Here is a 27,591-nt window from a genome sequence, read left to right as displayed (position 1 = left end):
GATGGTTTTCATCATTATGAAAAGTTCTATTTTAATTCGGTTTATTTTGAAATTTTAATATGTTTCTGTGTTTTAGTAAAAATATGTGTGAGTGTGGCAGAAGTAATTAAAAACGGAAAATGTGAGCAGATCAAATTCAGCTTAGGGCCTTCATTAAGGAGAGGTCAGCTTGCTACACTTTTAAACCAATCAGGCAGAGATGAAACCAGTAGGGAGGCGGTGCATAGTGTTCATTCTAGAGCACATTTGTAGCATTAAAGCCGACGCAGCTTCGTTTCACCAAAGAGACCTCGTTAATGCATGTTTTGTTTCTTTGAGCTATCAAAGTATATGTTCATGTTCCTATATGTGTTTATTCATGCAGTAAATGTGCAGTTTAAACTGTGCAGTTTGGATAGAAGTAGTACAAAATACTTGCTTTCTTGTAACTGATGTATTAAATTGTAATGTCCTAAGTCAGTGGACTTTGGTAGAAGCTTATTAATCTGTTTGGGATTGCTGCTCCTAGGTTGTTTGCCTGTTTGGGAGAGTGTGCCGTGGTCAACTCCAGTCTTTATTAAGATTAATGAACAGCTTGACATTTTTAGTCCTCTGTCTGAATCGATAATTTTAATACTCATGAGGGGCCAGTGGGGATCTGAGATTGTAGACCACACACTGTGGCCACAGGGTGCATGTTAAATGTCCAAGTGGTAATCAATGCAAAGAAATTAGGTATTGATTTCTTATAGTTTTGTAATGGGTTATCTATTGGTTTGCTCTTTCGGAAAATTCCAATACCTGCCGGATGGAATTGTGCTGGAAACGTTGCTTTGGGGAGTGTGCATGTATGCGTTTGCATGCACAAACACTTAGCTTCTGTGTGTCTCGGCATATGTGTGTGCAGGGGCTCATAGTCTGATTAGCATAAAGGGCAAGCTGTAAATAAATATGTTAGCAGGACATTGATGATATATGGTCTATTACAAACAAGGATTTCTGATTGCTTTTTTGGAATTGATGCTCATGCAGAGACGGTTATTCATCTATTTGTGTTTTGGTTAACTAAGTGTCTACCAAACTAGATTGTTTGATTGTCATTTGAAAATATGGATTATGGAAAAATTATGTTTTAATTACACACAATATCACGTCCAACCGGGAGGAGACCCAAGAGAAGACCCTGGTCACACTGGAGCGGCTATGTCTCTCGGCTGGCCAGGGAACACCTTGGGATTCCTACGGAGGAGTTGGCTCATGTAGCTGGGGAGAGGGAAGTCTGGACCTCTCGGCTTAGGCTGCTGCCCCCTCGACCTGACTCCGGATAAGCAGCTGAAAATTGATGGATGGATGGATGGATGGATACACTTGATATGGTCAAAAACCCCAGTTATTTTAGTGTTGAACCCCATTGAGCTTTTAATTTCATGACGTCAAAAGTGTAAATTCAGTCTAACCTTTGCTGGTTTATGGTCATAATAATCAGCATTATAGTGAAAAGAATCCACTCTGTTCGTGTAACCCAACGTCACACTTAGCTGATACCTGACTGTTTTATGGGCTTTTTTTTACCTGCTGCTGGAGAGTGTTCACAAATCTCCAACGCCACATTCCATCATTTTCTGGTTCTCCAATGTAAGAGAACTCTGTGAGGTGTACTTAGCTGCTCTACAATAAACAAATACAGTGAGGTAAAATAAAAAAAGACTAACTATAGAACTTCCTGTTCCAAGTAAACATCCTGATCTGAGCTGAGACTCTGCCCGGCTGGTCTTCTGCTTTGGTCGCAAACTGCCACGCCCAAAGGCTCTCTCTTTGTATTGAAGGGGGGATCCAGTGAGCATGCGCACGTTAGCATGGGTCGATGGTAAAGATTACAGACATATATATATTGATAGACCCACAGACATATAGTCAAGATTGCTGCACCTGGAAGAAACGAGAAATACATTACAAGACAATTTGGTTGTGGTAAAAATGTGAAATATCATTACACACTTAAATGCAAATTACACAGCACTTATAGTCTGTATGATGCAAAGATTGTTTAGTTGAAATTTGTTTTGTACATGTATTTTGTGATTTCTATCTTTTTCCTTTTTCTGTGAGACTGGTGGCGCGGCGCCATCCGTCTTCTGTACTTTTGTTGCTCTGTTGTTATGTTATGTGTGCTGTCCCAGTCCATTATATGATTGTCTCTTGTGTCCTCTGCATCTTGTTTGGCTGCTCTCGTGTGTCCTCGCCATGTTTAATTTTCACATTCTTTTTTGCGTTACATTTTTGTGTGTTGAGTTGGTGTCATGTTTCTCCTACGTTTGTTTTCTTACAGAGTTTGCATGGGACAGCACATGGATCATAACAGCAGAACAACAAAAGTACAGAATATGGATAAAAGAAGTGATCGAGATAAGGAGACGTGGACTCTGGACCACGAATAGGGATGAAGGAGTTTACACGCTGGATCATTCATGGGACATGGTGATCAGCTGGGAAGGCGCGGGCAGAAGAGGGCGACAGCGTTCCCTACTGCCCGCGGAAGTAACAACATCAACACCGGTGAGGCTCTGAAGATGACCGCTGTGTAATGCCAAAACTGTCAGCAGATTAAGGTAAAAAACGTTGCTATGCTGTGCATTAAACAAGACAAAAAACAATGGAAATAGATTTTCTAATGCATTTATCTATGCAGTTATTTGATTCTTGTATTCAGATTAATATGCATGACTTTCAGTCTGATGTTTCTAAGATGAAATATGTTAAATATTGTATTTTAGCATAATTAATGTTTAATATAACTATAAATAGTATACAATATTGTAATTTGTAAAAAAAAACATGTAAAAGTATGTTTTGGATCTGAAACAGCTCAATGTATTACTATGTGCATGATAGTGGCCCTTCGATAGATTGGAAACCTGTAACAGATGACCTGCTGGAGCTAGGTACTAATGAACCTCCTGTGACCCTAAACAGGCACAACTGGTTATGGACAGTTGAAGGATGGGTTGATTCTTCCAGGTTTAAGTCTATAAGAGTTTCAGACAGATGCCTGATGTTTGTTTTAGTAATTGTGAAGATGAACCTTCCAGCTCTTTTATATATTTTAGGATTTGTTTGTATCAAACAGACCAGTTTACTATAATTTGAAGTTTTTGTAGCCCACAGTGTCTTTAGATGGTTTTGAGGCCCAATACTGGAGAACATTAAACCAGTCTATGAGTTAACGAGCAGTCCAATAGAATTAATAATTTCCAGCCACAAGTTTGATATTTGGCCTGCTAGAATACACTTTTTATGGCACAGCAAGTGGATATTCACGGAGGTTTACACATAGAAGTGTCTTTCCTTCTTTGCCCAAGAGGTAATGCTGGCCTACTTATTTGCCAGTTTGATAGAAACCCCGATGACAGGAGGAGAGGAGGCTTCCTTAGTACGTTAGCTGGCAGTAATCATAAGTCAGCGGCCCAGATAAGTCTTATAGATCACCCTAACACAATGATCCTATACCTCTACCATCATTACTGGAAGAAAGGGTGACATTTTTGATTGATTAAAGTGGTGCAGGCTAGCTTAGGCTAAATCATGTTAAGTGATGTGACATTGCAGTTTCACATATCATATTTCTGTCAAGAAAATGATCGTCGAAGGCATTGTCGAGGCATGATATCTGACAACAGCAGTCATCTGGAGGGACCAGGGGAGATTTATGGGAAGGTTTTAGTGGTCTAAGGGAGATGAGAGAGAGTAAAAGTGGTGCTTTTTTGTGCATTGTCACTTCCACAGAGACTGTAAATTTTTCCCCCGTGCTGTTGGGACTTGGAGACATTTACACATGCTGACAAATTGCCTGTTGTAAAAGTATTTATTGGTCTTGTTCGTCTTTTATTTCTTGGCTAACTCACAAACACATACCCTCCTTAAAGAGTGAGAAATATTTATCTACGGCAAATTTATGTGACACGCGTTTGCGCTCCATGTCTGAGCCACAGCCTTAGATATGTCATGCCGATGTTACAGGTCTTCTGTTAATGTTTTAAGAGGAGGCCTGAAGATGGTCATAATGGTTTATGCCAGCCACAGTGTCTCTAAACGCTGGGTTTTGGGCCCAGTTGGCTGGAGGAGCATGTTGTTTGTGGAAAATTAGCTTGCAAAATAAATCAAGAGAACGCACGAAAAGGGCAAAGAGCAACTTGCACTACTTGCTGATGCACAAACACTCCATCTCTGCTTGATGAGCTGTTAACAGATTATAGCTTGTCACTTTAGTCAATATTAACGGCTGACATTTAGTGTTCTGGAAAAGAAAATGACCTTAGGGCTCGCTGTCACGGATAACTTTCATGGGATTTAGACGGCTTGTTTGATTTGAGTTATTTAATTAATGTTTACATTGTGATGAAATTCATCTTTGCTGACCCAGTTTGAAAATATTGATTCAATGCCAATACAGCTCACCTGTGCTTTGGAGAAAACGTCACCTCCCCTATTAATTTACTTTCTTACCATTTTCAAATATCAGTTTGTTTTATTTCACTTTGTAGTCAAAGCAGTACAGATTCTTTCCACGAGGTGGCACTGTAAGACCGCCTACGTGAATCTGTGGCAGAGAGCTGGGTGGAAAGGGGGAGCCCTACACTTACCTCACTCGCAGACAGAGCTATAATTTACTAATAGTGTAGGAGCCGCCATTGCTGTTATCTTTTAATAGATTTGTACAGGGGAAAGCAGGTGCCAGTTGTTAATGCGTCCAATTGCCCAAGTTGCCTACAGAATTTGGGGCATCCATCACTGTCGTCGACGGTGACACCCTGTCGTTCTACTTCACGCGGCGGGCCGGCCGGGCTGGGTTGGTAACAGATGAGGCTTCTCTCTCCTCCAGACACCCACAGTCACACAGAGACAACCTCCACGAGTGCCTGCACACGTGCACACACACATGCACACGTGCACAGCTGTACCTGACTCTTAGAGGGCAAGTTGAACTCATAAGCACATATGGATGTCTAATATAAGATAATAACATATATGAAAATAAATCAGTGTTGATTTTTACATTAATCTGTCCCAGGTGTTAAAACTGTACATTTTCAAAAGTCAGCTTTTTCTAAAGTGGGTTTTAATGTTTCCTCTCCCAGCTGTGTGATTCAGTCTGAGTTACACCCATATTAAGGCTAAAACGTGTTGAGTTTAGGCAAACTAGACTGGGTTTAGAGGTAAAGACTGAAAACACATCTCCAGCCAAGTCTGGAATGTTGAAAATCTCTCCTCAAACTTGATAAACAAGACACTTTGTATAAAGTGTGTACAGTTAAATTCTGATTAATGAGAAACAAATTGTTTATATTGTAATGAATAATCGCATCATCAACTATTAATTTGATATGTATAAGCGTAGTGTTGATGTGAATTGATAACATTTGTATTTTTTATGCCTGCCGATGTTTTACAAACTTGAAACTCAAAAAAACTGTCAAAGTTACAAAGTTTAAACATCTCTGGGTATGTGCAGATATTTGCCTGTTCAGAAGATTTATATAGCGTCTCTCAGGACAAGTCACGAGGCGCTTCACAAGAACAAAAAACAAAAAATAAAATAGAAGAAAAATCGTGATTTCAAAAAATGTAAGGAAAGGGAAAGACAAAATGAATAAGAAAGAGGTCATCAGTGGATTTGTTTAGATAGTTTCATAATACACGTTACACACAAACTAATTATTATTATTATTATTATTATTATTATTATTATTTTCCCCCTGTTCTGCCTGGCTGTGAAGCAAATGGAAGTCTGAATGCTGGTGACAAGCCTTACAGATTTACTCTCAGGTGGAGCATCGAAGCTTCTGCTTTTAATGTCATGCCTGATACTTAAAAATGTATTGTTATTGCTTTTTGAATGCTTTGTAATTCCGACCGGACACAAATTAATTTTAACTAACTTAAGGAACATTTTTTTATTTTATATCAACTAAATATATTAAAACAACTCATAGAATTGTAATCAGTAATAGAAGAAGAAATATTGATTGCATTACAATGTGTGTGTGTGTGTGTGTGTGTGTGTGTGTGTGTGTGTGTACACCAGTCTATACATCAATCAAAAGAAGTATTTTACCTGCAAAGTCAGGACATTTTGCTGGTCTTCACTTTGGGACAACGTTACAGAGCTCTACTCGTTAGTTTTAGAGGTATGGTGTGAATTAAGTTTTAGTTAGGGTTAGGAGTAGACTGGCTATGGTTGGAGTTAGGGTTAGGCACAATCTTAGAAGTCAATGACGGTCCTCACAACAAATGCTAGACTAGAGTGTGTGTGTGTGTGTGTGTGTCCCTGCCCTTCTTGTGCAAACACAGGAACAGAATACTTTACAGTTTTGAAAGTAAATTAAAAAAAGTGTCTTAAAAATGTCTTTGCAGTGATAAATCTGTGCTTATTTTGATGCAATGGGCAAAACCATAGACACTTCATGCTTACAGATGAACTCTTATTGATAGCTTTAAAGGGGTGGTTGAGAGAAAAACCTTTATTTTAATATTTGTTTTTTTTTTTTTTGCATTAATATTGGTCATAGCTTTTCATGCAGGCTAAACATAAAAATGCTACACCTATCTCCTGCATTAACTTCTGATAGTAAATAGATGGTGAAATGCTAGAATTTGAACATCCTCACAGATCTATTTCACACTGTGAATTTGCTATCATGGACTCACCGATCTTGACTCGTGACAGAGAAAGCTGTTGTTGTTTTAACGTCCAGGAATCAGCAGCCGACATCTTGGCTAATTCAAGCTAACCATTAGCATTAGCAGCTGCACCACATGGCAGAACTCCTCCAGGTTTGTGTTATTTGTGGAAATGAAACATTCATGTTGCAAGTCAATGGTATCAGGAAATAATACTCCAAATTCTGTTGTCTGAAGCTCAGCTGTGATGTCACACACCTGGCCTGCTGAGACAGGGGCTCCTGAGCTTTTTTTGTGCCCTGAGTTCTGCCTGCAGGGCATTCGTTCCTTCTAGAGACCACTGCAAATGTATTGATTAAATGAGTAATCCACACTTTTAATGAAACATTTGATGTTTATCTCTGTGAAATGTGATTTCATTTTGAAATTATTTGTTGCAGAGTTCAGTCTTTTAATTAAAAATGAACATGTTGTTTTGACTTGTAAGTGTCAGGTAGCTTTATAACCTATGAAATGTTATTTCAGAGATACAAAGTTGTACAAAAAATCCCTTTACTTTGTTCAGACTTCTTGACCTAGCTTCACCCTTGAGCTCAGCCAGGGGCACCCCACTGGTGCGGGTTTGCCCTCCGCCCTGGAAAACTCTCTGAGCAGCTGTGTTTCTTTAGACCCAGGTGGAGAGGTAGAGGGTGTACAGAGGTGTTTGCTAATACCTTGTTAGAGCTGTTTCAGTTACTGGGTCTTGTTGAGGTCACTGTCAATACTGCTTTAGTTCAAGGCCCTTGATCTGCTGCATGTTGGATGAAGCCAAGGACTAGTGAGATGACCATTTGTTCTCCATTATAATCTTTTTTTTGTTTTGTTTTTGCTGGAGGCCTTGATCTTATGACACCCATCGACCGTGAGCAGTGGGATGTCTTTGGTCAGAAAATGTGTATTTTATGAGGTTTTTCTTTTGAATGAAGGTGAAATAACAGACTAAATGATATCCAATAACACCTTTTGTAGGTTGCACGGTGTTGCCAGGAGATGTTTAACTAAAACATAAAGAACTGAACTGGATGAATTCATCTTTTCTTCATTCCCTCTTTGCGTATTTTTTTCCACACTGCTTTTTTTTCCCACTCGAGTCTGGAGGTTAGAGCTTTCATGTCAGGTGTTAAACAGCATATGGAGGCTGTGATACAACTGCCTAATGCTCACTTCCTCTCAGATGTCTTTCTTTACATAAAACAGATTCCTCACTTTCACTCTCTTAGAACTTTTGGGCTTTTTTCCAGCAGGTTTCCACCGTACGCTGTTGGCAAGCACCTAACCAGTTGTATGCATTCTCCTCTTCCTTCTCCTCTCTCCTCATTTTGCAGCAAAGCGCACATTTTCTTACTCTAACTTTTAAAATAATTTAGGATTGTACTGACGTCATGTGCAAAACGTACTTAAAACAGTTTACACAGCTTGTTAGTAAAGCCTAATATTGATGCCGCTGCCTTTTTTCAGGTTCTCCTAAAATTTATTTGCAAGACTCGACCCAAAGCTCGTTTGGTTCAGTCTAATAAGGTCTATTAAAACTCAGTACAGCAGGCATGAAATGTTTGGACCTGAAACACATGTGGTTTTCAGAAAAAGACCTCCAAAAAACTAAAAGTTAAAGTATTGAACAGTTGATCGAGCATTAAAATGTTTGATTAATGAAATGCAAAAAACTCAGTGACGAAGAACTACAGGTAGAGAGCGATGGAGATACACGGTGATAGCGGGAGAAAAAGTTTTACACATTTCCCCCCTTTTCTCTCTAAACAGAGAGATCTTCTGGAGGTGTGTAATTCAGCTGAAGTCCTATTTCCTTTTTTCTCTTCCTCATGGTCTTTACTTCCAGGCAAATCCCCCTTTACCTATGTATTTTACTGCCTTGCTTAATGTTTGTCAAAATATGCTGCAAAAGGTGGTGGGATGCGGTTCTTCTGCATGACAACTCCGTAATGTCTTCTTTGGGCCGACCGCTAAAAGGAGCCTTGGAAATAATTTCCTATTTAGTGCAGTTTTTTTGAGCTCCCAGTCTGGAAATGTGAATGGGCAGAAAAAAAGAGGAAAAAGATTAATCTGTCATTTTCTTTATCTCTCTCTTGCTCTAATCCTTTTGTAGATTCGGCTATAAGGAGGTCGTAACGTTTAGTTTGGTTCTCAGCTGCTTTTGTGTTGTGTAAAGTGTTTAATAGTTTTTGTTTATGTTGCTTTAATATCCACTAAACCATTTTAAAGATCTGGAGTCCTTGAAATCTTTTGTCATTTTTGCATCTCGATTAAAGAAAAGTCTTTGGAATTCCTCCTACAAGAGAAAAAAGTTATGCAGAAAAGAAAAAAAAAACTAGCTGTTAATGAGACAAGCTGGTGAGGACATCCAAATCCTCAACGTGTTAACATTTAAAGCCCCCCTTCAACCTCTGTCTCCCCCATCTGCCCTTGCACCCAGCCTTTTGTAAATCAGGGAGGGCACCTCAGAGGCTCCCTGTGTGATTATTCACACATGGCTGTGGCCCTGCTAATTTGAGCGAGACAGAAACGTGTATGGATTATGTAGAAATGCTCAACTGACACTTGTTTATTTTGTTTTTATGTTTTATAACTTCTCTCCAAAGTTCCCACCACTCACCTCGTCTATATGCACCGTCATACCTCGCAGATGCACACGGTTCTACCAAGACAAGTTGTTCTTCAACATCCGTTCTTGATTTTACTCGATGTCGAAAAGCCGCTCGCTGGTTGGGTGGGAGGGTGGTGGTTGGGAGTTGGGGAAAGGAAAATGTATCTGATAAATGAAAACTAATATGGCAAAAGAAAAAAAAACAGCCATCCCAGTTGCCTTTAGTCGTGATTTTTAAAGGAGTTGTCGGCGTTGGAAGCAAAAATAAAATATGCTTTTGTAATAGATCTTTGGACAGCCTTGAATGATTTGCCACTAGTCCTTTCCGGACTCATTTTCTCTAGAGTGTGTATTGGAAATGTGCTCGGAATCTCAGCGGGGGAAATTAAATGCTAAGCTGGCCTGGAAGTGTTGCAGTAAACAGTGAGAAAAGCAAACGCAGGGGCCAGGTTGGGGAATTTCGTGCGGCGTAACGTTTGGACGGAGAAGCTGAAATGTGTAATGGAACAGCACAAATTCCTCTCTCCGAAGGGATCCCTAATTGATTCACTGCTTCAGTTCTAGTTTTCAAGGAAAGAAATGGACACCTCACGTTAGTAATGAAAGTGTGTAAGAGACAATCATGTGAAATCTGTTTTAAGTATGCTGTTCCTAAAGCATTTTGTAGCAGATGATTGCTTTTTTCCACGTTATATTGTTTAATTTTTCTATAAAGATGGCAGAAAGTAGCAAAGAGCAACCTTAACGACGGCTGAAGCAATTAAATAAAATCAGAGAATTAAAAGAAGTTTGCAAGCAGAATAATCCAGGGCTTCACTTGATGCAGTATTTGTCAGGGGCAGTACTTTCGTGCATGTTAACTAACTGTGCCACTGGACTTGGCCTGCATGTAATAGAGTTCCAGCACAAACATTTCCTCTGAGGGATTTCTATTATTAATTCTCTCTGAACACATCCATAAATGAATAATGAAATAAATAATGAAATTGTTATTACTTTTGGCAGCGGGGTCATTTCTCCTTTCCTGTTTTGCCCCTCCCCATCTTCTTCTTCTGCTTGTTTCCATCTAATTAACTTTCCAAGGAGTTGTCCTCCTTTTGCAACAAAATAAATTTCCTCAGTGTGACTAGTGAATGTGTGTGTGAAGAAAACCTTCAGAACCATCCACACGTCCTCACCCGTCAAGGTACATAAACTCATTAAATGTACTGTAATGATGGCCAGACATCAACAGTTGAAAACTTTATGCACTAAAGATATAACACTGATTTTTTATGAGTAATATATATAACACTGAATTATTTGTTTAATTAGGAGCCATATGATCTGGCTAAAATGTGGCATGTTTGCTTAACTCATATTAAAAAAAAATCAGCAGCACTTAGAATTTGGACAGAAATCACAGCAAAGAAAAGAACATGCTTCACCCATCCAGCCCAAGATCTGTCCACCCTGTTTCCTTCGGGCAGAAGACTGAGGCAATAAACCTGTGGAACAGCTTTTTCCATGTTGCTGTGAGTCTCATGAACCCTGACCATCCATCTGTTCTCTGCACTTTGTTCACTACAATCTAATTGTTGTTATTTTAAAAAGATCAATAAACTCTTGATTTTCTACATCCTGAACAACTGAAAATCTATATACATTGACATATTAACCCTTCAAAATTCGATACATATAGAAATAAAAAATGAAACAACGTTGTTAGATGGATGGTATTTATTTATTTATTTATTTATTTATTTATTTCAAAGTAATATTTTAAAAAAATTGTCGAAATCCACCTGCAGCACGTAGACTATCCACGGATGATGTGTTAGGGATGTGGCAGGTTTTGGAGAATGTGCTAATCCTACCTGGCCATAAAAACATTGCCTCCCAAAAAATATAGGTCACATTCCAATAGTTTGTTGGATTACCTTTAGCTTTGATCAAGGCACACATTCGCTGTGGCATTTTTTTGATAAGCTTCTGCAATTTCCATCCAGTGAATATGATGTCTCATGATCCCTGAGCCACTCTTTCACCATCTGAGCCCGATGCATCCTGGCATTGTCATCTTGGAATATGTCTGTTCCATCAGGGAAGATGGAATAACCTGGTCCTTCAGTACATTCAGGTAGTCAGCTGACCTCATTCTTGGAGCACATCCTGTTGCTGAAACTAGACCTGACCAACTGCAGAAATCCCAGACCATAACACTGCCTCCACAGGCTTGTATAGTAGACACTAGGCGTCTTTGGTATGTTTTTGCTGTGTTTAGTTTCTAACTGCATTTTTGGTTCTTTTTTAAAACACCTCTGTCGCCCTCTGCTGCCCGGGCATAAACGGAGAAGGAAGTGACGCCACCATCCGTGCCAGCTCTGAGGAAGTTTACAGCCGTTAACCATACTGTCAGCAAGGTAAAAAAAGAAACCTTTTCTGTGTTTTAAAAAAGAACCAAAAATGCAGTTAGGCACTAGGCATGATGGGTGCATCACTTCATCTGCCTCTCTTCTTAAGCCAGGCGTACACTGTGCAACTTCTGAACTGTTTTGAGCCAAATTTCCTCTCGTACGAGAATCTTTCAGATCGGGACAAGATTTGCGTTGTGTAGTATACGGGGTAATGAGAGACGATTAACACCTCAGGACGATCAGCAATTGTGCAGTTTCAAGAATATCAAACATGTTTAATGTTTAGCTCGTCACTTGTGAGGGCATCGCACTGTTGAAGCAGAGCTCCGACACAAAAGAACCAGAACCATCCACAGCTCAATGCTTCAACACATCTCACCAGCTAATTTCATATCAACACGTCGTTTCTTTTTACTTTTACACTTTTCTCCACACACAATGACAAGGATTGTCAAGAAAGCACGTTTGCCGTGTTTATGTCCAATCAAACTAATCCCAAAACATTGTTTTAGTTTCTTTCTTTCATCTTTCCCAAAGATCAATAACAACAACCTCTGGTTTTCTGCGTTTTCAGACTTGAAGGTCCGACGTGTTTCTACCAGACGTACAGTGTGAGCAGTCAGGTCGCGTCCGAGACCTGGGTTGTACAGAGTGAGCTTTGCTCTGTGAGAAAGTCGTACAGATGGAGATAGAGCTGAATGTTATGAGTAAAAAAGTCGCAAAGTGTACGCTCAGCTTAACCTTGATGAACCCATCGCTCTGGAACAGGGTCAATCTGGACCTATCAGACCACACGACCTTCTTCCATTGCTCCAGAGTCCAATCTTTTTGCTCCCTAGCAAATAAAAGCCTTTTCCCAGTTTGCTTCATTGATTAGTGGTTTTCTTACAACTACACAGCTGTTCAGTCCCAAACCCTTAAGATCCCTTCTCACTATATGTGTGGAAATGCTCTTACTTTCACTATTAAACATAGCCCTGAGTTCTACTGTTCATTTTCTTTGATTTGATTTCACCAAACATTAAAGTGGTCTCCGATCACTACCATTCAGGGTCCCCACGATCCTCCTAGTTTTTGATAATGCGTTGGACAGTTCTTAACCCAGTTTTACTTGTTTCTGTAATCTCCTTAAGGATGCCAGTGATCTGACCCTTCTCAAGCAGACTAACATCTTTCCCACGACCACCAGATGTGTATTTCAACAAGACTGTTTAAGAAATTAGAAGCAACTTGTTGCACCAGTTGGGGTTTAATAACTTGTTGCCAGCTGAAAGATAATCAGCTGCAATGATCCAATTTTAGCTGCTGCAGCTAAAATTTATAAATGTTTTCTTGCCAAATACCGGCATGGCTCATTATACCTTTTAACAAGTATTACCTTATTAAATCCTCTATTGATTAATCAGCTTTCCTCATATTTTGACCTGGGAGTAAAATATTAAAGAATGATTAAAATTCTGTAGAAACACAATTCAGCTGAAATTCTAATGATTTTCCAGTCAAGCGCATAGCTTTGGGGCTTGCGTTTGTCAATAAAATAAGAAACGGGAAGTCCTTTTAGCCATATCTAATTTAGGAAGTCCTGCCCTCCTGAGCACCAACCCCACTCCCTTCAGACGCCGGCACCATCGCCCCGTGCCATGCAGTTAAATGCTTGTGTGCTGGGACGAAGGCTCAGCGATAAGTAGCCCTCATTTAATAAGGATCGTTAAGAGGGCCGTAAAGCTGAAGCCTCAGTGAAAGTGCTCCCCCTCCTATCCCTCCGGCACTGCTATATAGACGACTCTTCTCCCTTGCTTTCCTAATTATGGTTGCTGCAGCTCTTTCTAACTGCTCCTTCCTTCTCGGAGCCTTTTACTGTTAATTAGTTTGCTTTGTAAGGTTAGATGTGCGGACAGAGCAACTTTGGGAGTGTTTGGCTGCCATCTGTGTGCAAGCAGGTCTAACCACGTACAGATGGTGTGCGCCTAACAGACAGGTTACTTCTGGTGGAGGGGGTGAAAGTGCAAGAGACAGTTTTGGTTATTTTAACAAGATTTATGGCCATTCTCACAGGTGACTGTTTAAGCTATAATGATAATTGTTAGTCAGCTGCTGAGAAGGGTGTTTTAGTGGAGAGAGAGGAAAAGGAGGCACATTCCCTTACTGTGTTCACTTTTACTGGTTTATCCAATTAGGAAGTACAAACTTGGGAATATTATATACAAACTGTGCAAATATGTTGAAGTACTGTGCTTTTTTTGTAGTGATGTAGAATAACGTTGTCAAGATAAATTATCATTATCCACTCAGTAAACCAGGCTCGTCAAACAAAAGGATAGAGTATAAAGTTTTATTGAATGACAAGGTCCTGACTGACTTATTTATGGTTTGGGATAACATTTCTTACGGTCTCCGTTTAATTTTTTTGAAAAAGCAGGTCCAATATTATTTTCGAAAGTATATCCCAAATTAAAGTATGGCTTATTTTTGTCTATTTTGTTTTTATCTTTCTTTATTTCTGCCCAAAAGTTGCATCTCTTAAGGCAACAATTTTTGTTTGTTGACATTTATTCATCTGGAAATTCAGAGGGTTACTTCACTTAGAATGAAGGCAAAGTGAATCATAAGTGGTCTGCTATTTAGTTTGTGGCGGTAGTTTGCAAAAAAAAGAATCATGAGGAAATACAAAAAACAAAAACAAAACAAAACAACAACACAACTTTCAGTTAAAAAAATAAACCTTGACAAGGGCCAAGATCTATTAAGAATGTTTTATTTTTTACAGTGTAGACTTGTTTTTGCTATTTTAAAACTAACAACCATGACATAAAATAGCACAATGTGTCAGCATTGTTAGAGGCTTTTACACTGAACCGCTGGGTCCCAAAATTCTCTAAAGGAATATTTCAAAAATAAGCATTTATTTCAGCTGAGTTAGTGAAAATTTGTATGAACTGACACCCCAAAATCATAACAATCTATGTGCTTTTTTGTCAGATAGAATAAAACACAGCTTTATTACCGACTATAACTGAATACAATAATAGTTTTAGAACAATACAAATTCTGGCTGGACTGCTATATGATTATGTTTTATTATATTACAGTTCATAACCTGCATTTATTAGATTTTTATATATGTTACAATGCATAAAGGCACAATACCCATAATCACATTATGAAGCTTGATGTTTTATTTAAATGTACAATTGTTTGACTCTATAGAAATTACTATAATGTAAATAATTAGAAAAAATGTTTAGTTTTGCTACTCCATCAATCTGTACACATTTTCATCAACTTTTTACTGAACAATGTACCAAGCAAACATGCAAGCAAAACACACACACACACATTCTCTTGAATTTTTAAAAATCCCTCGCTATTGTCCAAGAATGACTGAAAAAAGGAGACATAAAAATACTAACTAAGGGAAAGGATTGGCTTTGTTCATTTCTTTCCACCTCTCTTTCTCTTCTCATCTTGCCTGCTCTCCCTAAGGCTCTATTAGGAAATAGATCCCAGGTGTTCGATAAGCCTGTAGTGGACATGACAGCAGTGCAATCAAGTGTATAAATTTAATTGCAGGCTCATTTTGTGCCGTTTATTAGCCGTTTAGGGGCACATCGCTCCACTTGAACCCTGTTATTGCCAGACAGAACAGCTGTTTGGTTCCTTTGTCTTACTGTGTAGTATTTTTTAAACGTCACATAAATGCCAAATGTTGCATGTTTATTTTCACGTGTAAAGTCAGATCTAGGCTGCAGAAAAAGATAGCCGTGGAACAGGAATGTCTGCTCACAAATGGTGAAGCAAATAAATGAGAAAGGAAGAAGTGGAGTGGGTTTGGTCACTCTGTCCCGCATTTTTGAAATGCCGGGTGGTGCCACACACCACGAGGGCTGCAGATGTACTAGTTTAGGTGAAACCTAGTTGTGGTGCAACATGCCATTAATAAAAAGCCCAGAAAAGCCTCCGTTAATTGTTTCCATGCACCCGGCCTCCCTGTTCCTATAAATCATCCCGTTAATTGCAACAAATTGTGGCGTGACATTAAGCTATGATTCTGAACCTGCAAATATTCATCAACATTGCAACTAGCCCCATAAAACATAGAGCCGACCATTTCCCAGGCTTAATGTATATCTACCATCTAACACCCCCATTATTTATGGATCTTTCTTGTCCTCAGCGTTTAAGTGCGGCATTGTGAGTGAATGAGAAGCCATTTTGTTTATTTATTATATCTTCTGAATAAAACCCAAGCAGTTGCCTCCATATGTTTTCCATGGGACACGAGCAGCATGTGTTGCATCATTTCCTGTCATTTCAAAACTACTTCAAACAGATTTGGGTACATTTTGGATTCATTGTTTGTAAATTTAACAAAAAGTGAGAAGATATGAATTTTTCTCTGTTCAGCATCCCTGCCATTTTGCTATCGTTATCTTCATTGCTACTTGGAAAGCCCTTGGTTTGTTGCCAAGCAGTGGTATGATGGGGCATTTAACCCCCCACGCAGTGTTTATTTCATGCAGACAAAAAGCTAGTTAAATCTCTTTCTCTACGGTTTGACAGTGGCCATAACTGTCACCGTGGATGATCTATTTCACAGCCCGATGCATTACCGCCACTAATGTTTAACTGTGCCGCCAATTCACCCAAAGGTACCGTTCAAAAACAGCAACAGTGTGTGCCAAACTCCATGTAATCGGACCACCCCCCCAGGTGTGCATCAGCAGCTAAAGATGTTGGGGCTAAAGGTCAGGATCTGATTTGTTATGTGGGACATCATGGGGGATTTTAAAGTGGACTGATCAATTCCACAACAACATGCACATAAATCAATTTGTGCATCCGCAGCGGCGCTACATGGTGCATGAGAGCATGTGTGGGCATAGGTGTGCAAATATGGACTCGCTCCGACCATAGCATAATTAATCATAAATCTCCTTCGGCACTATGTGAGCATGTTTTTATCCCCTCATCTTCCTTTATTAAATTTTCTTTCTCGTTTATCCCTCTGGTTTTTTAAATTGCTGGGATCCTAGAGCACGTTAACTGGCGCCACCATGGGGATAGCAGTGATTGGTTGAAGGAGGGAGGGCTAACGCATCTTTCCTTTTGACAATGTTAAGCATTGACGGGCGTATTACTGCATTCTCTGATTTAGCGGATGTGTTCAAGGATTTTCTCCGTGGTGAAAAAGGTCAGCTGCTCTTAGTTGTGCTCAGCTAGAATACTAATACCGTCCTTATTCAAATGATCTGCTCCAGCGCTTATTAAATTGATGGTCCAGGCGCTCTAATTTAATAGTGTTGCAGTCCAGGAGAGGGACACAGCTGCAGTCACCGGTGAATTAGGAGCTTCTAAAGCAAAGTTCAAGCAGGAGCTCCCTTTTGCTTTTGGGATGCATTTTTCCCAGTAAATTAGCAGTCAGTGGCACTGCGCAATTAATTAGTGCGAACCAGGAAAAGCTTGTCCTTTAATAAGGTGTTTTTTTCTCACTCGCACCACTCCCACACACAGAAACATCACTCCCCATCTCATACCTTACTCTCCTTTAATAGCTCCCTCCCTCTTTCCTCCATATTCCCCACTCTCCACTTTACTTGGTGAAAACAAAAGGAAATGATCCGTGAAGCTTTTTGCTAATAATACCATCTAATGTATGTCTGGTTAAATGAAGGTGGTTGGATTTTGGGGGGTGATGTCAGAGTTTTAGAAATATTTTTGCAAATGGAAGCAAACTGGAGCTTTGAGTGTTTATGTTATGCAGTCATTAACCTCTGACTGAAGGCATTTTAATGTCAATAAATGAGTGCAGTGAACCATCTTCAGGTGGCCAGGTGTGCATACCTGTGCTTTTGCTTGAATCGATAAGTGAGACTGTGCAGGATTCATGCTGCATGATTTAAAAATCCATTAAAAGTATACATCCTGACTTTATTGAACACATGTGATGAACATTTAAACTAGTAAGCATTCTATGAAAATGCTCTAAACTGTAACATGCTTTGTTAACCCTTTATTAGAATAAATTTTAGGGCTGAATAAATACATTTCCTTCTCATACTTTATAAAAAGCAGACACTAGTCAAATGAAACTGGCATAACACACCTTGGTAACTTTTACAGGTGCCAGTTCTAAATTATTTTAAGATTTTAACACCATGGAAACACTGAAATCTATGTGAATGTTTTTAAAAATAACAAGACACTTATATGTGACACCTGTTTATCTCCTACTATCGAAAAACACACTGATTATAACAGAAACAACCTCTAAACAGAAAAAAATATGAACTAAGTTTGAATGACAATGCAATCATCATTATCTTACAATATTATTCCCATTGTTGTTTTTTATCTTACATTCAATTACAACCATTACATTTTGATTTAGTTAAAGGTACAATATATAAGAATTTTACTGTGAAATAATCACAAAGCGTCCTCATTCATGTTGGAAGGAAGTTTACATTGAAACAGATTTCATCCTCAGCCAGTTGAGGGGTGTCTGTTTTTCTCCTGTCAAAATGGCCAAAGAGGGATTGTCATGTTTTGAGGAAGATGTCTAACCCAAGACATACAGAATCAAGCACGGAGATGATGTAAAGGAAGAACAATAATTTATTAAAATGTGGATGTGAACTGAAGGCGTTCTGAAGATCCAACGGGAGGACGAGTCCGGAAGCGGTAACTAGGGGGAAGACCAGAGGTGAGTAATGGGAGTTGTAGTTCGGAGGAATTGTTTGTGGGCGGAACTTACGATGAGGAAGTCCGGGATGAATGCGGAGGGGAGATGAGCCGGGGTGATATCCAGAGAAGACTTGTGATATCGGGGTGGATGAGCGGAGCTGACGAGGTGGATGAAGATGAGGCAGAGGAGAGAGAGCGTAATCGGTGGAGAGCGGGGCGGCTGGGTGGAGTCGTAATCCAGGCAGCGAACCGGTGAATATTCCTATGGTTTGGAGACGGGAACGGATCCAACGATGGTAAGTCTGTCGGTGAATGTCCAAAGAGAGAAAAAGAGCACAGGTTAAAACGGGTTCCAAAGTCTCAAAGGTTCAAAGCTAAGACGAGGTTCGAAAACTACGAGAGGCTTGAGTCTACCAGGCAGTAGATAATCATCCAGCGTCGAATGAGGATATTCCTCCTCCTTTTAAAGCCGCCCCACTGATCAGTCTGATGCGGATCAGCTGCGCTCCCTCTCCTGCAGGCAAAAAACCTCAGAGATGATGAGATGATGGGCAGAGTACTCACCCCGGCTCATGACAGTACCCCCCCCTCAACGGACGCCTCCCGGCGTCCCAGCGGAGGCAGCTTCAAACTCCCGGATGAGGGAAGGATCCTCAATGAAGGAACCAGGCACCCAGGAACGCTCCTCCGGACCGTACCCCTCCCAGTCGATGAGGTACTGGATACCACGCCCCCGACGACGAGAGGCCAGGATCTTGCGGACTGTGTAAACCAAACCCCCCTTGTAGAGGCGAGCAGGAGGAGGAGGGGGAGGAGAAGGACAGAGGGGACTGGAAACAACAGGTTTCACCATGGAAACATGGAACACAGGGTGAACACGGAGAGAAGAGGGAAGGTCCAGACGAACCGTGGTGGATGAAGGGACGTTGAGGATTTTAAACGGTCCTATGAATCGAGGGGACAGCTTGCGGGTAGAGGCCTTAAGAGGTATATCCTTGGAGGACAACCACACAGACTGGCCAGGCAGGTAGACGGGTGCCGGACGCCGCCGGCGATCCGCCAGTTGTTTGTTGCGCCGGGCCGTACGGTCAAGAGCCGCTCTGGTAGAGACCCAGGCCCTTCGAGCCCCACGAAGAAAATGGGGAACGGAGGAGGACACCGGGGACTGCTGGGGAAATAGAGAGGGTTGATAGCCAAGGGAAGATTCAAAAGGTGACTGACCTGTAGTGGTGGAAACGTGGCTGTTGTGTGCGTATTCGACCCATGGTAGATGCGTGCTCCAGGAGGAAGGGTGTGTAGAGCAGACACAGCGCAGCATGGCACCGAGCTCCTGGTTCATGTGCTCGCATTGACCATTCGTTTGAGGGTGGTGTCCAGAGGTGAGCGCCACCCGAGCTCCAAGGGCCTCTGCGAATTCCTTCCATACACGAGACACAAACTGTGGGCCACGATCTGACAGGATCTCTTCAGGAATTCCATGGAGGCGAAAGACATGTTTAACCAGGAGCTGCGCTGTGTCTGCAGAGGAAGGGAGAGATTTAAGAGGGACAAGGTGACATGCTTTGGAGAAACGATCAATAATCGTGAGAACGACCGTGAAGCCACGAGAACTGGGAAGACCAGAAACGAAATCCAGGGCAATGTGGGACCAGGGACGTGAAGGGATGGGCAGAGGTTGTAAAAGACCTGCCGGAGGACGATGGACCCCCTTCTGTTGAGAACAGGTATGACATCCAGAAACATAGTCTTTAGTATCTCTGTACATGGATGGCCACCAAAACGACCTCTTAATGAGGGCCACCGTCCTTCCCACCCCTGGATGCAGGGAGAACCTGCCTGTATGTGCCCAGTGGATTACCTTGCCTCTGAGTGGTTGGGGTACGTACAATCTTCCTGGGGGACCGGTATTTGGTCCGGGGTCGGTTTTGAGGGCCTCCAGGACCTGATCGCGTATCTCCCACGTGACTCCACCTATGATACGGTTTGGAGGAAGAACAGTGGCAGGTTCAACCTCTCGATCTGAAGCGTATTGCCTGGAGAGGGCATCGGGTTTGGTGTTTTTGGAACCAGGTCTGTATGATAGTTGGAAGTTAAAGCGAGAGAAGAAAAGGGACCAGCGGTACTGACGGGGGTTCAACTGTTTAGCCTCTTTCAGGTAGATGAGGTTCTTATGGTCTGTCCATATGAGAAAGGGTTTCTCTGCTCCCTCCAACCAATGTCTCCACTCTTCGATCGCTAGTTTTACTGCAAGTAGTTCGCGGTCGCCAACGTCATATCTACTCTCAGCCGGGGTTAGACGACGGGAGAAGTAGACGCAAGGGTGAAGCTTCCCATCCCCCTCCGCCACTTGTGAGAGAACTGCCCCGACCCCGGTGTCAGAGGCATCAACCTCCAAAATGAACTGGCGCTGTGGGTCAGGACGGTGTAGCACAGGGGCGTTAGTGAATTTGTTCTTGAGTTCTTTGAATGCTGACTCAGCCTTGGAGGACCACACAAAGGGCTTGTTAATGGAGGTCAGATTGGTTAGAGGAGCTGCAGTCTGACTGTAGTTTTTAATAAAGCGACAGTAGAAATTAGAAAAACCAAGGAACCTCTGCAGTTGCTTTCTGGTGGTGGGTGTGGGCCATTCGGTGACTGCCTGCACCTTTTCTGGATCTGCCTTTAGCCGCCCGCTCTCAATAATGAATCCCAAGAACTTTACTGTGGAGACATGAAACTCACATTTTTCTGCCTTAACGTAGAGACGGTTCTCCAGCAATCGTTGTAACACCGCCCTCACATGTTGGATGTGCTGTTCCTGGTTCTGAGAGAAGATCAATATATCATCTAGATACACTGTCACAAACCGGTTTAGAAAGTCACCAAGTACTGAGTTCACCAGGGACTGGAAGACAGCGGGGGCATTGGTGAGTCCAAAAGGCATTACAAGATATTCGAAGTGACCAAGGGGTGTCTTGAATGCTGTCTTCCACTCATCTCCTTCTCTTATCCTCACCAGGTGATAGGCGTTACGGAGGTCCAGACGGCTGAAAATGGTGGAGTCCTGGATGGGTTCAAAGGTGGAGGAGAGTAATGGCAGAGGATATTTATTACGGACTGTGATCTGGTTTAAACCCCTGTAATCAATGCATGGCCTGAGGCTGCCTTCTTTTTTTGGAACGAAGAAGAACCCTGCACCCAGAGGAGATGAAGAAGGACGAATGGTGCCTGCTGCCAGACAATCTTGTATATACTGTTCCATACTCTCACTTTCAGGTTTTGACAGGTGGTACAGACAACTTGATGGTAAGGGAGCTCCAGGCAGGAGGTCTATTGCACAGTCGAATGGCCTGTGGGGAGGCAGAGAAGAAGCACGGTCTTTACTGAATACCTGCTTAAGGTCGTGGTAAACCGGTGGAACCGTAGACAGGTCTATGTTTTCCAAGGGAGGAGGAGGGTGATCACGAGCGGTAGGTGAGGCCGAGCGCAGGCAGAGTAGAGAACACTCCGGGCTCCACCCAAGAATCTTGTTCTCCTTCCAGTCCATTGTGGGATTATGACGGACCAACCAGGAATGTCCCAATACTAAGGGGGACTGAGGAGAGGGAAACACATAAAAAGTTAACGTCTCAGTGTGGTTACCTGAAACCCGCAGGTGAAGTGGAACAGTCTGGTGGGTGATGGTGGACAGATTACGGTTATCGAGTGAAGACACTGAGAGAGGTGTAGACAGCTTGGTGGTGGGTATTTTCCATCGTTCCACGAGGTGGGGGTCCAGGAGCGATTGTTCACATCCAGAATCCAATAGTGCCTCAACAGTAATCTGTCTGGAAGGAACAGATAGCACACAGGGAAAGAAACACCAGGAACCGATAGAAGAGTTACTGCCCACCATTAGTCCCAGCGTTAATGGCGGGCTCTGCCTTTTAACAGAGCAGGGCAGCTATTGACAAAATGCCCAGCGGTTCCACAGTACATGCATAGACCCGACTTCTGTCGGTACTCCCTCTCCTCTGGGGTGAGACATGTCCTTCCCATCTGCATGGGTTCCTCAGAGGAAGGGGGTTCCGAACCAGGTCGTCCAGAAATCTTAGAATGACGTTCTCGAGCAGGAAAAACTGGGGGCTCGGGCTCATGTCTTCTTAACTCCCGTTGGCGTTTGTCTATTGATATGGCCAGCCTGATGAGTTCATCCAGAGAGCTAGGTTCAGGACATAAGGCCAACTGGTCCCTCACCTTATCATTTAGTGCCTCGGTGAAGGCTCCAATGAGGGCATCATCATTCCAGGTGGTCCGGGCTGCCAATATACGGAAATCCACCGCCAAGTCCGCCACTGTCTTTCTTCCCTGAGAAAGCTTCAAAAGTCTTTTATTAATGTCTGAGGAGGACTCATAACAGCCAAAAGTGAGTTTTAGTTCCGTTAGGAAGTCATTAAATGACCCATTTAAGAACAAGTCATTATGGCTCCTTGCTTCAGCCCACCTAAGAGCCCTTCCACGCAGAAGACCCACAACATATGAAATCTTGGCTGAATCTGAGGAGAAGGCTGCAGGGCAACGTTCGAAAGCCAATTTACATTGCAAAATGAAGCTATAACATTCCTCGAACTCACCCCCAAAGGTCACAGATGGTGGTGAAGGAGCGACACGGAAATGGGAGTTCTCCATGGGGGGAGCCTCCTCCGATCGCGGAGGTCCAGTGGCTTCAGAGACGGCAGCGGAAGGTCCTACTGGTGGAGGTGGTTGGTGAGGCTGGGAAAGAGATTCATGTATCTGGCGGACCAGGGCTTCCAACTGTGTATAGCGTTGATTAGATGCTGAAAGTTGTTCCATTAATAGCGGAAGGGTCTGTTCCTGTTGGGTCAATCTCTGTGAAATGTTAATGAGTGCCGATTCTGTAGGGTTAGCGTTTTGGCTGGATGATTCTGTCATGTTTTGAGGAAGATGTCTAACCCAAGACATACAGAATCAAGCACGGAGATGATGTAAAGGAAGAACAATAATTTATTAAAATGTGGATGTGAACTGAAGGCGTTCTGAAGATCCAACGGGAGGACGAGTCCGGAAGCGGTAACTAGGGGGAAGACCAGAGGTGAGTAATGGGAGTTGTAGTTCGGAGGAATTGTTTGTGGGCGGAACTTACGATGAGGAAGTCCGGGATGAATGCGGAGGGGAGATGAGCCGGGGTGATATCCAGAGAAGACTTGTGATATCGGGGTGGATGAGCGGAGCTGACGAGGTGGATGAAGATGAGGCAGAGGAGAGAGAGCGTAATCGGTGGAGAGCGGGGCGGCTGGGTGGAGTCGTAATCCAGGCAGCGAACCGGTGAATATTCCTATGGTTTGGAGACGGGAACGGATCCAACGATGGTAAGTCTGTCGGTGAATGTCCAAAGAGAGAAAAAGAGCACAGGTTAAAACGGGTTCCAAAGTCTCAAAGGTTCAAAGCTAAGACGAGGTTCGAAAACTACGAGAGGCTTGAGTCTACCAGGCAGTAGATAATCATCCAGCGTCGAATGAGGATATTCCTCCTCCTTTTAAAGCCGCCCCACTGATCAGTCTGATGCGGATCAGCTGCGCTCCCTCTCCTGCAGGCAAAAAACCTCAGAGATGATGAGATGATGGGCAGAGTACTCACCCCGGCTCATGACAGGGACGTTGATTTGTTTACACTCTGTGGGCCTGCAAGGTTGCCAAGTCTGCGCCATTCTAACCCCTGCTGCCTCAGCATTTGTAATTCAACACCAGCAGGCAAAACACTCCAGAGCTGTTGAAAGAAACAAATCCAGTAAACAGGAGTGACTCAGAAGTTATTCCTTGTACCTTAATGTCCTGAGACCCTGCATCCACACATAATACACTATATTAATTCTCTTCAGCTTAGACTTTTTTTTTATTACTTAGAGACACTTTAAATATAAGTAGAAACTTTCCATCTTTTCTTGTTAATTTTTTAAAATTATTTATTTATTTATTATTTGGGTGAATTTGTCAATATTTGTATTGAATTTTATTTTACATCACACCAAATACAAACTCGGGTCTCAGGAGGCTAAGAAGCTCCGTCATCTTTGTGTTTTACTCTAATATCAGGTGAAAAGTGCTGGGGGGTAACGTTGAGCTAACAATTCTAACAGAAAAAAAGCCGGTTTTAAAAAAAGTCTCTTTTTCTGTTACCAACAACTCAATTTTACAGTGAGATGTATGTTTCTCTTGCAAGGGAATACTGAGTCAATTGTGGTGTTTTACCTTCTTTAAAATGTTGTTCAGAACTAACGACAGCAAGAGAGCAAACTATCACACATCCTCTAATGCTGGAGGCATACTACCGTAAAACGTATAGTTAGTGCTCCTTACCGTAAAACACCCTAGAGAGCTAACACCAGGTAAAACAATGTATTTATCTACTTATGAACTTACTGTGTATGACTCGTCTTTGCTTATCATCTAGAATTGTTTTAGCCTAGTGTAATGTTAGATAAGTTGTATGTTTGGTTAAGTAAATTGCTTTAAGAGCTATTTATATTATTAACACTACTTGTGACCAATAAGCAGTGATACTCTGTTTAACTAGGATATCACCTGCTTGGTTTTATTGTTTTAATCCGAAGATTCTAGGATTCTTTTATTCATTAAGGGATCGTAAACACTTCGTTTGATTCAAGGAACAGTCAGGTTTATAAAATTTAAGAATTTATTTTACAAACAATTAAGACTTGACAAATTGGTTAAACTGTTATACTGTGAGTGGATGCAAACTAAAAGGATGGTGCCTGGAACTTATGTGTGAATATGATGTATTCAGAATCTCCGTATCTCAGAAATCTGAGTCCTGGATGGAAAGAATTTGGTTTGCAAATAAGCTAGAAAGATGTTATTATCAAAACCACATACAGACGCTATCTCGCTGTGTTCTACCTCACCCGTTCTGGAGACCCCCGTTTGGATCCGAGATGTGAAGAAGCCGATGACCTCACTGCATGTGGTTCGTAAAGAAACCTCGATGCGACCAAATCAGTCCTGGGATGTCTCCAGGTCACAACGATAGATGAAACCAAGCGTCTTAAAAATGACTCTGAAGGAGTTTGTGTCAGCTTTGTACTGCAGATTCTATCTTGTTGTTCTCAGCTTCGCAGGTGCAAAAAAGGTTTAAGGTTTTGACAACGTGTCAAAATCCTTCTGGTAAAAGAGGCTTTCGCTCAGACGGCCGGTCTGAAGCTTTTCTCTAGAACTCTCGAACTGTTGAATTGTTCGAACTGAGGAAAAAACCAGAGCTGGCTAGTTTTAATGGCTTGATATTATGAATGACAAGCCAACCACAGGTTGAAAAATTTGAAGATATTACCAAGCATCTCAAAGACACACCCTCTGTGATGTGGAGACTGAATCTAGGCAAAAGGTTAACTATGTGTCATGCGTTAACTTGACTTTACTTTGTTTTTGTATGAGTGTGCAAATGGTGATGACCTCATCCAGTAAACATGCTAAGCATATATCATTAAACAGATCAATGAACATTTCATTGTATATAATTATAAAATCTTCTTTCTTCTGGGAATAAAGGAGTTCATTTAAAGAGTTTCTCTGTGAAGGACCTTGGAGGAGAGAGAATGCTCTTGTTTATCCTTTATTATCTCGCAGGCTCTGATTCCAGCTGGTGTGAGGAAGCAGGCTCTGATTCAAAGGGACTATGTGTAGACATCCAGACTCCTGTGAGGGGAAAACATTGCAGGTTGTGTCATAGCCAGGTTAAGTTGACCTGGCTGTAGATCTTGACCTTTGGGATCTCAAAATCAGGCCATTTCGTGACATTACACTAGTGAACTAGACCATATTCTTGTCTTGCAAAGTTGATCTAGGAATGCTCCATTGGAAACTCTGTACGTTTAGGAAAAAGGATGTATTTTCACCTTCTTCAACAGCGGACTGCCTCGTTTTGGTGTGTATGCCACATTTTTCATTGTCCAGTAGCATGCAGAGATCGTTTGACAGACAATGGTAGAACCCGCCCAGTCAAACTATTTATTTAGTCTGGCTTGCCAGGCTAGAATCTTCTGGCAACAGCCATGAAACTCACAGAACTTCAGTGAGAAAGTGGCATTTTGTTTAGAAAAATAGGCTGCAGTACCCACATTTGACCACAGGGTGTCATTGTTACTTTATGCATATATCACCTTTAAAGTGGTAAACAACCATAACAACAATAGCACACATTTACATCAATATAACATGAGATAAATAGTTATACATTTAATGTCAGTTTTCTGAACATAAAGATGATTTTCACAGCTTTACCAAAACACATAACATCAGATGATGTCATTGTTCTGGCTGACTAGTTGTTTATATTCATGTATACTTTCTGACTATTATAATATCCATCAATCAAACCTTAATCAAAAGCTTGTTTCATACGAGGTGTAAAAGCAGGTGGCTTACATCATAAAACAAACTGATGAAAAACATCAGCAGGAAAGAAAACATGAGCAACAATGAGTTAGAACAGTAAAAATTAAAAATAACACTAACATGCATCTGAAGCATCAAACAACCAAAGCAAGTGAGGAAAGACCAGAGGTATTAATAAAAGAAAAAGCAAATAATTCCAATTTATTAAAGTTCTGACGCTTAGAACATATTGAGATTTAGAAATTTGGATTTATAGCAACATAAATAATTCAGAATTTGGTCAACAAAAAAGCCAATAGTAATAGAAAAGTAATTAATGAAACACACTAAAATGTACAACAACAAAAAAACTTGTTAAAAGCAAAGACTTGCAACACTTTATCTGTGTAGATGTGCCTTTAAACATCCACAATAGAAGTGATGTTCAAGAAATACTCCCCAACAGGTGTTCACCAGCAACTAAGAAAACACATTTTTACTGCAAAAGTGGAGTTTTTACATGGACTTGTATATCGGACCAACTTATCATCCTGTTTATAGAGCTGAGACCTTACTGCTGAACATGGAGTACAGTGTGCCATAAATAAGGATGGTGGGGATCTTACTGTGCTGACAGCGGTTTCCAACACACACACACACACACACACACGCACGCACGCACGCACGCACGCACGCACACACACACACACACACGCACGCACGCACGCACGCACGCACGCACGCACGCACGCACGCACGCACGCACACACACACACACACACACACACACACACACACACACACACACACACACTGAGCCTGGCCCAGTGCCTGCTTGCTTCCCCTC

General features: G+C 41.7%; 1 long non-coding RNA gene across 1 annotated transcript in view; it reads left to right on the top strand.

Moving 5' to 3' along the window:
- Positions 1 to 27,591, top strand: part of LOC107393846 (uncharacterized) — an 84,925-nt gene that overhangs the window by 26,177 nt on the left and 31,157 nt on the right. The window contains exon 4 of the long non-coding RNA XR_011517099.1: positions 2,309 to 2,588. This is a non-coding gene — a long non-coding RNA (uncharacterized lncRNA). The remainder of the gene's footprint in view (positions 1 to 2,308; positions 2,589 to 27,591) is intronic.

Source organism: Nothobranchius furzeri, chromosome 17, assembly GCF_043380555.1.
Source record: "Nothobranchius furzeri strain GRZ-AD chromosome 17, NfurGRZ-RIMD1, whole genome shotgun sequence".
NCBI classification, from domain to species: domain Eukaryota; kingdom Metazoa; phylum Chordata; class Actinopteri; order Cyprinodontiformes; family Nothobranchiidae; genus Nothobranchius; species Nothobranchius furzeri.
The sequence above is the reverse complement of the archived record's forward strand: the minus strand, read 5'-3'. Positions and strand labels throughout refer to the sequence as shown.